At 37.6% G+C, this 14,999-nt stretch overlaps 1 protein-coding gene across 7 annotated transcripts in view; it reads right to left on the bottom strand.

Moving 5' to 3' along the window:
• SPSB4 (splA/ryanodine receptor domain and SOCS box containing 4) overlaps positions 1 to 14,999 on the bottom strand; it is a 191,212-nt gene that overhangs the window by 53,815 nt on the left and 122,398 nt on the right. For 2 of the 7 annotated variants that reach the window (XM_087933195.1, XM_087933193.1), the window contains exon 1: positions 11,147 to 11,254. The exons of 4 other annotated variants lie outside the window; for them this stretch is intronic. The gene's annotated coding sequence lies outside the window, so the exon portion shown is untranslated. Of the gene's footprint in view, positions 1 to 11,146; positions 11,255 to 13,425; positions 13,534 to 14,999 lie in introns of those variants that run through there. One more of the 7 variants, XM_087933191.1, reaches the window with a different exon arrangement.

Raw genomic sequence — 14,999 nt, forward strand, 5'->3', positions numbered from 1 at the left:
TGGCAGCTGAAGATGGAGCTTGCGAGGGCTCCAGGTGACCCTCCCGAGCTCCATTTTTGCTGGCAGAAGATTTCAGGAAGCTTTCGCTGCTAAAAAGAGACCTCAGGAACCCATTTTCACTGGCAGAGCACTTGGGTCACCATAGGCATTGACATGACTGACATTGAGCTGGCCATGCCTACCCTGGCCACGCCCACCTGGCCCAAGGTCAAACACAACTCTGATACAGCCCTCAATGAAATCGAGTTTGACACTCCTATGCTAGAGAAATTAATCAAATAACCAAAGACAAAACTTTCATGATTTTAAATGTTCTATCTGAATATCAGTTTTCCTTGAAGAAACTGGCACACACATGTAAGCAAGACACAAAATGACATAATAGTTCTACCAATTATATTCTGAAACCAGTTTTGTATAAGTCATTAAGAAGCACTTGTGGGGAGCCTAGACAGGCATTTGTAGCACACCAATGAAATACATTATTAAAATATTTTAGGAGCTGACATTAGGACTGAAGACATCTGGAATTTTAGTTGCAGATTGTAAGGTGGGGGGGATTATGATCTTCCTGCTTCAAAGAAGTAAACCCTTTACCTAAGGTTTATCAGCATATCTGTAAAATAATCCAGTTAAATAACTGCAAGAATAGAAAATGCTGGAAGGTATATATAATAATTTTAATTAGGCTAGGACAATAGTATATGCACCTTAGTTAAGAGTGCTCTTGACATAGCTATTGGTCATGGCTGTTAAAACATCACCAGGTCATTATTCTTCAACTATATATGATTAAGAAGGGAAAGTTATTGGGTTAGAGATGCAAGATATTTTCCACCCTCATCAAAGCTTTCAGCTTCTTTTACTATTGATCAATCTGGAGCCTGCTCAGTGTTCTGATTTACCAGCACAAGCCAAGTAAAATCATCATAAAAATAAAATAAAACATAAAAATCTTTTATTTTTATACTTTCATCCTTCACACCACTGTACGATAGTTTCTACATATCACAAGAAAGTTGGACCAATACTAAATGTGTGAATGTACATATACTCACAATGTTTGCTGATATTTGTAAAAACAAGACAAATATTATGGATACTTTTTAGCTTAAGAAGGAAGAATTCTTCCTTCTTCAGCTTAAGAAGAATTGATCTTTTTTAGTCTTGGTATAGTTTAGTTTTCTTTATAAGGCATTTTTTTAAAAAAAAATTATATGTCTTCATTGTTTTCTTTATGTCTTGATTAATTTATCAGCTAATCTGAAAACAAATTTCATTGTTTAGAATCATAATTTTGCATGATCTTTCAGAAATGTATAAAGTACTTAAAATGTAAAAGACTGCATCATTTACCTTCAATCTGGGAAAGCCTAATATTTTAATTATAGGGACACATGAAAGAAAGTAGGTATATAAGGTAAAATCCTGGCTATTTTATTGTATTTCAGAATGGTTCTTTGCTGTCCCTGGAGCATTAGTATCTGTATCATGAAGAGTGTAAAAGAAAACTCTGTGAATACTGTGCAGTTCATTCTGGCTGAGAATTCCATTTGTTTAAATACTTTCAATTCAAGTTCCAAATATCAGATGGGCAAGTATAATTTCCTCAAGATCTTACCTTTAGGGACAATAAGAAAAAAAGTATATAAAAAAGAGTGACCAATATATTTGCATTGCAGAAAGATTCTGTAACAATGAGGTAGAATTATCAATTGTATTTTAAAAAAGATTACAGGATACTTCCTTGAGGAAAGACCTTGCTTGCTAAATTTTGAGGAAGTATTCAGCTAAGTATTCACAATGAGGTTTGATGGGCTTGCCAATGACAAAAGGCAAACACCCCACTGAGAACAAGCATTCTTTACTTTTAAACTTCTACTATTATCTGTTGATTATGCAACAATGCTTTCAACAAAGCAATGGCAAAAAAGACTTTGGTGGTAAAGGAAACTGGCAGAGTGAGTATCTCTTATGCTATGTAGTGACTGTTGTTGGTGAATTTCAATTACAGGAACATGAATAGAACTTGACTGAATTCTATATATCAGCTGTTGTTTGGGGATTTGCAGCTTAGTATAATCTTTCTTAGAAGTTGCAAACCCTTCAATACAATACTTTCCTAAAACATTGTTTGGAAGAAAACTCTTAACAATCACAACATTAAGGACTATGATTATAGATCATAGTATCTTTCACTCCACTCTGATTGTTCTGTAGAAAAGAACAAATCAATTTATAATCAAGCCAGTTTAAAATCCTAAACGCTATAAGACATAATTATGATATATATATTTATCCAAACTAATGTTGCCACTATGTGATAAAATATACAACAGAAAAGGGAAAATAATAACTACAACTTACAAAATTCCCCAGGCATATAAGGGGATAGTGTGAGTTACAATTCAGCAACATGTTACCCATCCCTGACTTACAGAATGATAAAACAATCCAAAACACAGTAATCTTATGCATATTTACTCTTAGAGAATTTACTTTTCCACAATTCCAAATTTCAACAAGTAATTCAGTGTGACTGGAATGTTTATCTTTGGAGGCCAAACCAGAAGAACATAGAATTCATCTTCAATTGGGAAGTTGACTATACAGAAACTCTTAAGAGTATTACTCAAAAACAGAATTTTGTTTTGCAAAATAGTATCCTTTTCTGGCTATAACTTTCCAATTACTTGTTATATATAGAACATAAAATTCTGAATCTTTTCACAGTAACTGGAAAGAAGTACCTATCAAAACAACTAGTATGGAATTTAATGTCATATTCTGCATAACCTTCCTTTTAATGAAGCAGAAATAAAATCCATGACTACCAAGAGTACTGGAGAATAGGAAATTGGGGAATTCTGGTTAGGTAATTTTGGAGGTGGTTGCAAGCCTCTAATCAAAAGACAAAACAAGCAAGATGGTAAAACACAGCATCATGATGGGAGCTGTGACTTGTGTATGTGTTCAAAAAAAGTGGGGTTTCTACTACCTGCAGGAGAGAAATAAAGCAGGACCAGCTGTTGCTCATTGTGTTGCAAACTTGGCTTAACTTTATAGCCTGTGATGATGTTGCACATACATAAAAGACAATGCTTGTATTGCAAGAGTCATTCTGATAAAGCTACTTGCTTTTTGATGCTTCTATTTAGTTTTATATAGTTATTCATTATGTTTTTAATAACATCCATTTCCCCTAAATGACTCTATTAAGAGATAGGATATTGGTACTTACCTGATATGCCTGTTCTCGGTGAGCTGCGACGAGCATCCAGAGAGTGGGGAGGTGCTTAGTCTCTGCTCAGATAGGCTGAGCTTAATTGTTAGGACATACTTACTCCTCCCTGGCTCCTCCCTAGCGTCCCCCAGTTTTGGCGAAGACAAAGTGATGCAACTCCCACCCTCTTGACTCTATTGCTTGTTTGTGGGTTGTTGTGATGATGATGATGATGATGATGATGATGATATTATCATCATTATATTTCCAGATTAGTCATTGGCCGGAACAGGATCCCACCAGACGGATATTGGGTGAGGCTGGATGCTCGTTGCAGCTCACCGAGAACGGGCGTATCAGGAAAGTACCAACACACTTTCTCCATTGAGCTGCTCTGACCATCCAGAGAGTGGAACATACCAAAGCTTTGCTTGTCCTACGGGAGGGTCTCCGTCTGGGCTGGAGTTCCCCCACTGTCAGAGTGGACTCTTTGTAACACCCTCCTTCCAAAGGAGGCCTCAGCAAAAGCAAAGACATCAATTTTTTTAATGCCTAATGAAAGGGGATGGGGAAAGCCATGTTGCAACATACCATACTCCAGATTTTTGGTATGGAAGTAGGTACCATTGGAGCGATCTAGTGTGGAACCGGACCCAAGAAATAATAGAAATACAAGGGATCATTTTCCCAAGTAATTTTGATAAATCAGCTAGAGGTACTTGTCTTAAGGTTCTGATATTCTGAGCTAAAATTCTAATGCTCTCCTGTCTCTCCAGGGATAGAAACACTTTTCCTTCAATCGTGTCTATTACTGAGCCTGAGATAATTGAGTTGACTGACTCTTTGCCCAATTGATAGAAAAAACATGTTGCTGAAGAGTTTGCAATGTAATTTGAGTATCCCATTCTGCCTGCTTGGATGAGGAAGATAAGATCAAAATGTCATCCAGATAGCATTGTAGTCTGACAGGAGGGCCCCTAAGGTGGGTAGCTAACGCTGCCAGAACCTTTGTAAAAGTTCGTGGGTCAGAAAACAACCCAAAGGACAGGGCAACATATTCAAAACGTTGGTTGTTGTAACAGAATCTGAGAAATTTGGTGTGAGAAGGTCTAATTGGAATGTCTAAGTAGGCCTCTGTTAAGTTGATGGAAGTTAAAAAGTCACCTTTCCTTATGCTGAGCAGAATGGTTTGCAACATACTCATTTTAAATTTGTGATAGTCTAGAGCACGGTTGAATCTTTTTAAATCTAGGATTGCCCTCCATCCCCCGAACTCTTAGGGACTACGAAAAGTAGTGAGTAGAACCCATGCCCTTGTTGATCTCGGGCTACTGGTTGGATGGTTTTGATTTCCAAAAAATGCTTGATCGCTGTCTCCATCAAGTTCCTTTTAACAGGATCCCTGGAGAGAGAGCATTTCATGAAAAAGTCTGGGGAAGTGGAGCGGAACTCCAGAGCTAGGCCAAATCTGATGGTGTCACAGACCTAGGAATCTGATGTAGAGGAGTCCCAAGTCTGCAAAGAGTCTTAACCGTCCTCCAATAGGAGTAAAATCCCTGGAGTTATCTTGGGCATTGGAAATCCCTGCTCCCTGTTCCCCTAAAGGATCTCCTCCCTTGTGCTCCCCTGCGAGTTCTGTCAGTGAATTCTGATCTATCCAGCTGTGGGGCGCCTCTATATCCTGGGACCCTCTGGAATCTAGGTGAGAATGGACCTTGATAATAGGGATGAAAGGAGTCTCTCCGAAAGGGCTGATAGGTTCTGTTGTCTGAGCGACGAAGGAGGAAGGGGAGAATCTTCTTTTTGCTTCTGGTCTCAATCAGCAGCAGATCTAGAGCAGCGGCAAACAATTTATCCCCTGAAATTGGGGAAGAGGCCAGTTTTCATTTGTGTTTGGTATCAGCTTGCCAATGTCTTAGCCATAACAAGCAATGGGCAGTAACCTGCGATGCCATGGCTCGAGCTGAAAATTTGACCGAATTGTATGTAGCATCCGCAGAAAACTCTGTGGCTGTAATTAGTTTGGCAATGTCCTGATGCGCCTTGACATTAGAATTTGGTATGGTGTCCCTCAGGTGACGGAGCCATCTGAGGGAGGACCTAGTGAAGAAGGACGTGGCTGTTGCTGCCCTTATGGCCACGCATCGTATTGATGTGACTTTCAGAGAGCTATCTCAACTTTCTTTCTTCTTCTCTGGCTTAAGGGCCTCCTCCACTTCAGTGGGAATGGTGGAGGAGGATGCCAATGCCATTATTGGCTCATCTACTTAGCAGTATTCAGGGAATTAGAAAATTCTGATGCTAGATTAATTTTTTATCGAATGTTGTGGGGGCTGGATAAACTGCTGTTGAGGCCCACTGTTTCTGGATGAGATCTGAAAACATTTGTGGGACTCATAACCCATTAATAGGTTATGAGAAAATCAAATCATCTGACTCTTCTTGAGATTCAGGTTGTTGGGTAGAGGGAGCCTTCTCAAGATGAGCTGTGGCCTTGGCCTTGAAAAGGAGAGATTTGAAAAGTTGTGGACGGAACAACCCCGTAAAGGTAGGTTGGTCAGGCTTGATGCCCTCGTCATCTGACATTCCTCTTTCTGGGGGATCCGCCACCAATAGGGCTTCACTATCTTGAATAGATACTGCATCTATTTGCTCCATTTGATCCTCTACTTCTCCCTCTTCCTGTACCGCATGTGACTGCGTGTGTGGAATGATAGAAAACTCCCCTTGGAGAGGTACCTGAGGATAATGCAGGTCAGTTCTGCACAGGGATCTGACTGACTGTGAATCACATTCCGACACAGGGTTCTGTCTGGCCATCATGGATTGCTGCATCCCCACTGTGATTCCTCTGCATATATATTTGTTTCCGTAGATTTTCACGGGTACAGGTATGTAGGTCTAGGTGTGTTCGGGTCTTTTCCCATGTAAGATTAAGAGTATCTTGGTGACATTTCGGCGAGGTCCCACTCACCATCCTCAGGCTGGTGCACTGGCACGAAGCCAAAAGCACCAGCCTGAAGATGGTGAGTGGACCTTGCCGAAACGTCGCCAAGATACTCTTAAGCTTACATGGGAAAAGACCTGAACACACCTAGACCTACATATATATGTTTTCTTAAGTTTTCGTGGGTACTTATATGTATGGTATTCAGCTTTGTTCAGGTATTTTCCCACATCATTATAGTTGTGCTTTTAAAGTTGTAGCAACGTTTCAGCAGAATCTCATCTGCCATCATCAGGCTTCTGTACAGTGTTTGTCTGGCAAACACTATACAGAGGAACATACCAGAAACTTAGAATGTGTTAAAAGCCTCTCACAAAATATTAAAGAAATAAATGGCCACACAATGTAACATGTTTATGGCGGTGTCCGTTAGAATGTGTGCCAAAATAAAATGGCCACCAGGCCCCCTTGAAGATGGCGCTGGCTGATGCTATGAGTTATTATGCAATGTAACTGTAATTGACACTATGAAATGGATGCACAAAAAATTTGTAAACCAACTGACACACTGCTTGTATATTTATGAAAGAAAGTTGGATGTTTTTATGTTTTATTTGTTTTTGTTTCTCTTTAAAAACCAATAAAACTTGCAAAAAAAAAAAGGAGGAGGAGGAGATGGTGCTGGCTGTATTTTTGCGCTAACACAGCAGTAACTTTCGCCGCTCAATTGGAGTAAGAGAAAAAATAAAAAACGGCTGCTCTGCGATTGAGCGGTGAGGAGGGGACAATAAGGGCTCATACGCCCATGCCCACACATTCTCCGAGGGGAGGAATTGCAACTGGCAAACAAATAGATCGAAAAGTGCGCTTTGTTTAAACAGCGCCAAATTGAATCACAATGGCAATAACAGGTTTTGGGGAAAGAAGGAACCGCGTGTCTCCTGGATATGCTACTGCCGATTAATGGCACTATGAGCTTCGTGGACGCGAATACGTCCGGATTGCCAAAAAATGATCTGCAATTTGGTCTGACTGCCTCCTCTCTAATTGCAGTCGGAGCTAAGAGACCAATTTAGAAGCTGGTTCATTTTAAAGAAATCCAAACCTCAAAGGGTTCCTGCTCCAGCCAAGGATAAGCTGCCTACCACACCAAAGGCTGAGCTAAAACTGGGGGATGCTAGGGAGGAGCCAGGGAGGAGTAAGAGCATCCTAACAATTAAACCCAGTCTATCCGAGCAGAGACTAAGCACCTCCCCATTCTCTGGATGCTCAGAGCAGCTCAATGGAGAACTGGACAGTTTAAGTGGATTTGCAGTTGGCATAGTTAGGAATACACTTTAAAAAGTGCCTGGCTGCTACACAATGCAAAATTCCAGGATCCTACAAATCCAATACCAAACGAACTGCACAGCTTGTTGGATGCACTTGTATTTACAATTAAAGCATTAAATGGCTTAAGATCTGACTATTTAGAAGGCTGCCTCTTCCATAATATTGTTTTATGGGAGCTAAATCTAAAGAATAGAAAATAGAATCACCAAATTAAAACCGCTATCTAGACCAAATGAAACCGCTATCTAGACTAAATTCAATATGTGCAGAAATATAAAGATACTTGAGATACCTGTCTTGCTTTTATTTTAAAATATTACTTAGTGTGCAGAGAATGGCCTTTTCTTGTATTATTTTCTGGAATTATCACTATCTTGGTGTTTAGAAAATACACAAAGATATCTGGTTCTGCTTTAGTTGATTTTAGTATTCAATTTAATGTATGTTTTATTTGTCAAATACTTGTTTGAGTATAAAAGAAAGACTATAAACTGAGTAAGGAAAACTAAATAAGGGGAAAAAAACTAATTTGAAATAAAGCAACAAATCAAACAATTTTTAGTGCAGGGAAATGAAACTCTTCAGATAAAACATATTGGATGAAAATTAAATTTATAGTTTGATAGGCAAAGGTCTTTCTTTCATCATCTTTGAGAGCAGGAAGCAAATTTAGAGGATTTTTTATGGGGTATGTGAAATTTATTTATATTCTCCCCTTTCTCCAAGTAATTCTGAATGATATACTAAGTTCCAATTCTTATAAACATTTTTCTCAGAAATGTTTACCAGAAACTAACTGGTTCAAATGTGATTCAGTTAGGCTGATTGAAACTGTGTCAGTACTAGTATAAAGAGCATACAAACTAGGGAAAAAATGTTCTCATATTTAAGTTCCTGTTCCACAATAATATAAAGGCATGAAATTTGAAGTAAAAACAATCATTGGTGCAATGACAACACACTTAAACATTAAAGCAATGCACACTTCAAAAATGATTTGGAAGAAATGCTTTAGAACATTTTAGAATACTTGCTTCAGACCATTGTTTAGGCTGTGTTTTTTCTTCTTCTCTCCCTACATTATTCTTATGGACCGTTACAGAGGTAGACAAAGTTAGACAGATATAGGAATCTGTTCTAATAATATGGCGATACATGCAAAAGTGAAATGTAAACTAGTAAATTAGAACATATCCAGGTAAGAGGGACTAGTGAACCAAGTTGAAAAAGGAGAGACTGTTTAAGAAATTGGGTATGCTTAGTCTGGATAAAACTATTGGAAGGCAAGATGGTTGTCTTCAAGTATCTAAAAGGGTATCATGGAAAAGATAAGGCAAAAGTGGTCCCAAAGATAGGACAAAAAAGAAAGAGTTTGAAAGACATGTAGACATTGGGAAAAATATATTTTTCCATTAAAATGTTCAACAATAGATTTAATTGCCTTGAGACATGGTCAGCTATGTTTCAACAGAAACCAGATGGCCTCCTGCAGGGATGTGTAATTATTTGATTCCTAGGTTGGGCAGAGGTTGTGCCTAGATCAGGATAACCAACCATCAGGCCACAACCCAGTACCGGGCTGTGGTCCATTTGGAATCAGGCCACAGAAGCAGAAGGTGAGCACGCATGCAATTCCACTTGCATGAGCGGTGGGCAAACATGCATGCAGTTCCATTTGAATGAGAGGTGGGTGCACATGTCTACTGCTTGCACAAATGGAGCTGCATGTGTGCATGCACACTTGCCTGCTGCTCACACTGAACCATTCCCTCTCCCCTGCCAGTCCGCAAAGCTAGAAAGGCTGCGGAACTCTGGCTTAGATGACAGCCAACACCCATTCTAACATTTTCATTCTATGTACATTTTTTAAAAATGAACACTTTAAAATAGATTCTGTATCTACTGTATATCTGGGCTGCAAAAGTCTGAATGATCAATAGATAGCAGCAAAAAGTGATATATTTCTGCATCTTTTTGTTGTCATTATCTCACAAGTTTTTTTGTGGTCCTCATACATAGCCCTACAATTTTTCTTGATAGCTATATGAAATGCTTCTGTAATTTAAGAATAAAATGTGCAGAAATGATATCTATCAAACTTTCAATTTCATACATAATGGTTTTATTTCATCATGAAAGAGATAAAGATAGATATCACTTGATGATCTGGAACATTTAAATACCTGACCATGCTACAGATTTCTATTAGAAGTTATAACCTTTTAGCCAAATGCTATAAGAAACACTTGAGAAAGTAAAAACAAATTACAATGAGATGAATTTCAACCTGTGTATTAACAATCAAATGTTACTAGCCTTTATGAACTCTACAACTATTTAGTATGTGCCCCAAAGTGATCCTATTCTCTGCTTTCTGTTAAAATTGTGCAACGAACACAATCTATCAAAATCTGCAACCTTACATACCTGGTAGTAACCAGTGATGGGATTCAAAAAATTCTACTACCGGTTCTGTGGGCGTGGCTTGGTGGGCATGGTAGGGGAAGGATACTGTAAAATCTCAAGTCAGAGGTGATATTTGCTGGTTCTCTGAACTACTTAAAATTTCCGCTATCGATTGTCCAGAACCTGCTGAATACCACCTCTGAAGTAAACCCCCTAAATTTAACATGTCCTAATTCTGAAGAGGAAAGTACAAGATTTAACTGCCAGAGTTTAACACAATGAAGACTCTTCTATTGCATAAAGTTTTGCAAAACATGGATATGTTGCTTAGTGCAATTTCCAAAAGATATGGAAGTACCCTCATTAAATAGGTGCTTTGTTTTACTTTGTGAGAAAGGACAGCAAGAATGGATTCCAAGCTTCTGAATAAATATTAAGTTGCAATCTGCTTTGACAGACTGGTCCAAAAAACATTAGTACCAAACTAGATTGATTCAAGCTTTCTAAGTTAGAAGCGGCTTTTCATTTTGGCTGCTAAAGATCAGCTTGTGATAAAGGTAGAAATAATTTAGAAATAAGCAGTTATTAGATTAACTAAAATAATTAGATTAAATTAAATTAATTAGATTACTGATTAACTCCAATAACTGAATCTAAGATTTGGATTGGTTATAAAAGGAAGATGTACTTCAAGTGCAGTGTCATTTCTTGATTTTGTTCCAGGCAATGTTCTAGAATTCAATGAGCTGGCAACTGATCCAGTTCTGATGTCAGTTCTTTTACAGCACTAAGGTCTCTGGGCTTCATACTGCTCTCAATTCTTAATTATTCAGGTGCCTGACTAGATTTCTCAAAATAGGCATTATATTCTGTACTAAATTCCATCTGGTTTATGGAATAAAAAACCCACTATCTAGTCAGTAACTACTGCATTAATAAGAACAAGGAGGAAGTCTATTATCACAGAAAAAAGAATTAACACATTAGAATAATAAGGATATAGGAGGACTTTTTGACATTAAGAGCTATTTGGCAAAGAACCAGAGAACAGATCACATGAAGTGATGAATTCTACTTTGCTGAGGCCTTCAGAGAGGGGCTAAGCAGGCATCTATTCAGGGGTGGGATTGTAACTGGTCGGTCTTGTTCTTTAGAACCAGTTGTTACGATTCTGCACAGTTCAGAGAACCGGCAAATCACTCCACTGGCTGGCCTTTCTCCTCCCTCACACTCCTTACCTGGCATACGCGCCATCCAACTTGCCTGCTAAGTTTCTATTTTTCCTTTTTTTTCCCCCTGCCATCAGCTGTCCTGCTGTGCCAGGAGATTTAGATTATCTAGAAAGCAGGAAATTTCTAGCTAATCTAAAAGCAGAGCTGAACCTTCCTTAAGACTGACGCTTCTATTTTTCAGTGCAGACTCAAGCAATAGATTGCAGAATGGTAGATCTCTGAGTGAATCTGTAGTTCTGTGAGCAACTCAATCTGCCTGCCTGCTTTGCCTGCTCTTGGGTAAAATTTGCTCTTTTTTATATTAAAAAATCATTATTTACATACATGGTGTGTTGTGAGTTAATTTTGTGAGTTTGCTTGCTAGCAAATTTTATGAGTTTGCTTGCAAGGAAATTTTATATTACAGACTCAGGCAATAGATTTCAGAAAAATAGATCTCTGAGTGAATCTGTGATTCTGTGAGTAACTCAATCTGCCTGCCTGCTTTGCCTGATTTTGGGTAAAAGTTGCTTTTTTATATACAAAATTCAATATTTACATAAATATTTACAGTATTTACGTACAAGACATGCCCAGCCAGTCACGTGACCACTAAGCCACACCAACAAATTAGGCCACGCCCACAGAACCGGTTGTTAAGAAATTTGAATCCCACCCCTGCATCTAGTGGATCCTGAAAGGAGTAGAAAATTGGATTATTAGATGATGTTGAAGATCTCTTCAAACTCCATGATTCTGTTATTACTTGTTAACAACAGATCATTCCCTGAATCAGGCAAAACAATCCAGTTATAATGCAAATGGGTTCATGATTAGCACTAAACCATGATAACCTTAAATTAACCCATAGACCACACAAAGTAATCAACTGTAGTCTATAAACTTCAAAGACTGAATTCACACACCATGCCAAGATCTCATATTTTGGTTGGTGTTTTTTTTAATTTAATAAATTTGGTTGCCACACAACTTCCTGCAAAGTGACTATTCTTGGATACATATACACACACTTATATGTATGTATAACATGTTTAATGTCATAAGCTCAGTCTATTATTTTGGGGTTTCTGTTATTGTTTTGTTTATTTAAAATAAATATATTTTTTCAGAAAAGTTAATACCAATAGGTGGACAGAATAACTAATGCTCAATTTAACCAAATGTATAAATTGTTCATGAAATATATTTAAGAAAATCATAGCTTAATATTTCCATGCTGAGGATGATGGGAGTGTAGTCCATCATACCTGGAGACCATCATATTGGGAAAGGTTGTGTTAACTATTAAAAGACACTGATTAGGTTTGTACATTTGTTTCAATCTCCACACCAGAAACTTAAGTTGCAAATTAACAAATGTTGCATAAAGCTAAAACTTTTGACTTGACATGTAAATTGACTTGGACTTGCAGCATGCTCAATACATTTTGCATTTGTCATTAACTTTTGAGTAGTTTAAACTCGTTTATTTTATGTGGATTTCAATATTAGGGATAAATTGACTTTTTGTCTAACTTGAAGTAAAATACGTAAATTATAGAGCCTGAACATGCAACAATATAAACTTGAAACTACAATTTATCATAGTCTTTCCCAGCAAGGAACTTTTCTAATACCTGATCTTCAAGCGCATAGTCCTCTATCCAGAAGGATACTGGCACTGCTGTATGAACAATTTGTCCAACATATCTGGACAACAGAAGATCTGGGAATGGTGATTTACCATGTAGCAGAATCTTGTAGTAAGAATTGTAATGATGATCATGCCTCCATGTGGGATACGTTTTTTTCTATCTGCAATTGGAATTTTACTCTACATTTGGAACCCATTAACAAAGGATTGCACAGATAAAGATAATGGCCAACTCTAATTGTAGTTTCATCTCATATGTACAAAGCACAGTCTAGTTGAAACCATTATGACATTATTGTGCACTTGCACCTCATACATAGAAACTCATACATAATTAGTGTTTGGTTTATGTTTTTGGTTTTATGCTAAAATTTCTAGCTTATGAACATACATTCTTCCTTTTTCCTTGATCAAGATTAGAACAAGAATAGAAAATTATTGTATCTTTTCATTGCTATCCTTTGGTTTGTATCTATTTTCTCCCTAGGGCAGAGATAAATATTTTCCCCAGGTAGACTGATAAATACCACACCACAATTTGAAAGACAGTTTTGATTTTACAGATGAGAATGACTTTAAAAGTGCACAAAAATACAAAAACATGAAACAACAGGGAAGTGCTGGCCACATATTCTGGGAACAGACTGTTTACCTTGGAATAATCTTAGTAAACCAACACCAAGAAAAGCAGCAGATGTAGATGATTCAGCTAGAGGACAAGAAGCAGTGTAAGATGGAACACTCATTAGAACAGGGAGATCTATGAAACAGACAGAAAATAATGTTCAGATGTATTGTAAAGATTCATACTGATGAATGAAAGTGCTCATCCTACATGAACCAAATGTGACAGAAATATGTATACATGTAATATAATATGCTTTTAAAGCCATCTTCAACCTTAATTAATTATGTACTATGAGGTCAGCATGGCTGTTAACTCCCAAAGTAGGCTTTCTCCAAAATTATCTGAACCAAGGTTGACTTTTCAGAACTACAAACTGCTGTTCCTATATTATATTAGCCTAAGGCTTGGGATTTACACATTCCATTAGCATTTGAAAGTTGATGAAACTCTAGCAATTATTCAATTTCTATCAAGTACATAATAAGTACATTCAGAAGGTAAGAACTGAATCTTGAAGATATTATAGTTTAAAGGAATTTTATCAAAATGATATTGATGTCTTGGAAGAAGGCTGTTAATAAAGGATGTATGAAGAACAGCAGTGCTAGCTAGAATTAGCACTTTCAAAGAAAGAAGAGGAAAAGTAAGCAAAGCTATTGAAAAACATAAATTCTATTGAACAATGTACTAGATCCTGACCTCATTAAAAATGTTCAAAAATCCATGTTAAAAAGGCTCTCAGAAAGAAAATTCAAACCCACAATATAACTGTGTTTCCAAAAGAAATATGAGAAAAATTCACCTTTTAATTTCAGTGCTTACTAGTAGATTCAATCTTGCAATGTGTTCTGTATGCTGTCCCATCAAAAAATAAAAGTGAGTGGGTGGGAGGATGGAATATTCCCAGGAATAACAAAGCTAATTCTCAGTTTCGGACTGTGACAACCCTATTTTGTCCACCAATTGTAACCATTCAGTCAGGGATGTAAGTGGAATAAATATGCAATAACTTATTTGCGAGAAATGAACATGGGAACAGAAATGCTGAATGAATAGGAAAATGAATTCCTGTTCCTCAAGACATGAACACCCAGCAGATGGAACACCAGTAAAAAGGAGACGAAAGACTGAGTATGACAAACATTTCACTTCAAAGAGAGCTAAACAGTGACCTACACACAGAACTGGGACAAACAGCATCTAGGGAGGAAGGGAGACAGGAATAGTTGTCTGCTCGTGGTACATGGAAAATCCATTATGCTAAGCTTACACTACCACAAGAAGTCTGGAGACTTAATGAGTATTGCCACAAAGCATCAGGAGACAGTTTTCACTCAGCAGGCATTGTGCGACACGAGGCTATTTATTTTGGAAGCTAACAAGGATCTGCAACAAAAAGTTTTCCTTGGAAGTCTAAAATATCCCTGCCCCAATCTAACCATTAACCATGATTAGTGGATCAGCTAAGGGGGATCTCATCTATGTCAGTTTTTTTGAAAGTACCGTGGCTAATAACTTATGGGTCCCATTAGTTTTATTGGAACTGAAATGGCTAACACAGTTTAACTGCACTGCAGTTACTTCAAGCCTCTGTTCTT

The sequence above is a fragment of the Pseudonaja textilis genome, chromosome 4, assembly GCF_049901715.1.
Source record: "Pseudonaja textilis isolate UNSWEBS1 chromosome 4, rPseTex1.2, whole genome shotgun sequence".
NCBI lineage: Eukaryota > Metazoa > Chordata > Lepidosauria > Squamata > Elapidae > Pseudonaja > Pseudonaja textilis.